We start from the raw sequence: 2,713 nt of genomic DNA on the forward strand, positions 1-2,713 counted from the left end.
TTTGTAGTCTAATTCAAGAAAGATATTTTGTCTAAAGGTAGTAGCATAAAAATAAGGACATTTGTGGGAGAAGCATACAAACAGGGCTTCAAGGATGGTACTAGTGATACATGTTGAGAAAAAAATGTAATAAAAGACTAGAATACATAACCTAGTGATTCTAAAATAGGATACCTTGACATGTATTTGAGGAAGCTGCTCAATATTAAAACTGTTAGGTGTGCAAATGCCTACATGATAGGGGTGTGCAAAGTGGGCCATTGATTCAGATTTGGCCTGATTCGGGGGACAGTGATTCCATTCACTGGTTTGGATCACTTTCCCGATTTGGTTCAGCCAAATCTGAATCTGAAGATTCAATTCTGATTCGGGGAATCAGCGATTGGGCCATAGACACAGTTTTATATATATATATATATATATATATACCTTGAGGTACCAGGTGCAGCTTGTGAATGCTGAGATGGTGGGGTAAATGGAGTGTCCCGCAGACGTGCAGGAGGGCCCCCTGATGGACTCGCACTGCATCCCCCCAGCTCAGTGATCGGCTGCGGGGGGACCCCGGGTGCCACCCTAGACCCAGGAGGCACAAGTTGCTGAGCCAGGGGGTGGGGGGGGAAGTCCCCCGCATGCTCCATGGCAGACCCAGAAGTGGACCAGAAGTACTTCTGTTTCACTTTCAGGTCTGCCGCCAAGCTTTCCCCGCCTCCCCACGCTCCCATGGGATGTTCCATCCATCCCACCATCTCAGCATTCCTGAGCCGTGCCTGGTACCTTGAGGTATGTAGAAAAAGCATAAACCTGTGTCTATGGTCGAATCATCAAATCTCTCCAAATCAATTTGAAGGCTTCTGATTTAATTCAGAGAGATTAATGGTTCTCCTAATTTGATTTGGATTCAGAGATTTGGCCACCAAATCAGGCTGAATCTCCTCTGAATCAAATCAGCAACTGAAGCATCACATAGCCCTACTACATGACTCACAATATAAACCCAACGATTTCAAATAGGACTCTATAGTGTCAAAAATATTCTGACCTGTTGTGGTCTTTCAAAGGTCTTTGAAACAGAAAAATAGAAGGTTTAGGGTATTTTTGGGGATGCAAAAAAAAAAAAATAATGGAAAATTGTTTTTATATTGGGATGTCACTAAATTCAGAAAAGTTATGGAGGGGTCTGAAAGGGTTGATAACACCATAATAAACAGAAGGAGATCAAGGAATTAAGGGTACTGATATGAAGACAAGGAATTTAAATTTGATGTGGGACATAATATGGATCCAGTGAAGGAATATAAAAAGGTGTGGATATGATCAGAATGATACGTACAACTAGGTCTGAATGCAATATTGCTTTGCTTTACTGATTTTTCCAGCTCTCCATGGATTCAGTTAAACCTCTGTAATAAAATGGGAGAAGATACTGTTTATACTTGAATAGAAGAGAACCTTGATTGACCCCCCCTGCCCCCCCGAAAAATTAGATTCTATACCTGGAAAAATTATAAATTAGTTATTATTTTCCAGGTATAGAAACTAATTATTGGATGTTGCCTTGAATGTGTTCCCCATTGCTGTATTGCCCTCCTGTTAGATGTAAAGGTGATTGAAGCCCCCCAGGAGAATCAGGGCCTGTGATCAGGAAACTTCCACTAGCTGTTTGAAGAAATCTTCATCCACCTCATCCTCTGGGTCTGGTGGCTTATAGCAGACCCCCGCCACAACATCACCTTTGTTGCTATCTCCTCTGAGCCTAACCCAGAGATGTTCAACAGGCCTGTCTCCAGTTTCATACTACATCTCTGAGCAATCATACAGCTCTTTTACATAAAGCAGATCTCTTCCACCTCTTCTCTCCTGCCTGTCCTTCCCGAACCGTTTGTACCCATCCATGACAGTGCTCCAGTCATGTGAGCTCCCACCAAGTCTCTCTTATTCCAATCCCATCATATTTCCATGTGCGTACGAGAATTTCCAATTCTTCCTACTTGTTTCCCAGGCTCTGTGAATGTCTTATTTAGATCAGCTGACATGTCTTGTCTTGTTCAGATGGGCTGCACTAAGCTTTCCTTGTGGTAGGTTCCCATCAGCATGTTGGCCCAATGTGGGCGATGTGTTTTATAGTCGTGCTCAGTATTGACTGTATTTAGTCAGCTTTATAGTTGGTTTTCATTGCTGAACACATGCTGCTTTTGGCAGCAGTTTAATGATAGACAGTGTATTTAGTGAGATTTCTTTGTATGTGATTCTAAGAAGAGAGGCTTTTTCCCCCTTGCCAACTGGTGGGGTAAGCTCATCTTGTATTCAAGTACATAATGGTATCTCCCTCTCTGTATTGAGATGTACATTCGATAATGTAGGCAAACTAATTTTCTACAGTAATAATTACTAAACATATCAAATTCTTTTTCATTTTAGGGTGTTGAAGACCAGTTCTCATGACATTTTTCAAAATAGGGAAATGAGTATCAATTTCATAGGTGCAAAAATGAAGCTTATTGAAGTTAAATCACTTGCCCAGTAATTTATGAGATCAGAACTCAGGAAACACTAGTTTCCAGTCTTTAGACCAGTCCAGTAAATCTTGCTGAAAGCCTGAGGTAAAGTAGCTAATATTTGTGCTGTCAATCACATCAGCGCACTTCTCATCAAGAATGTTCTCCTGCACCATTTGTTTTCCCTCTGTACTACATGTTAGCAGCTCCTAAACTCT

The sequence above is a fragment of the Alligator sinensis genome, unplaced genomic scaffold, assembly GCF_000455745.1.
Source record: "Alligator sinensis unplaced genomic scaffold, ASM45574v1 scaffold481_1, whole genome shotgun sequence".
In the NCBI taxonomy this organism is placed as follows: domain Eukaryota; kingdom Metazoa; phylum Chordata; order Crocodylia; family Alligatoridae; genus Alligator; species Alligator sinensis.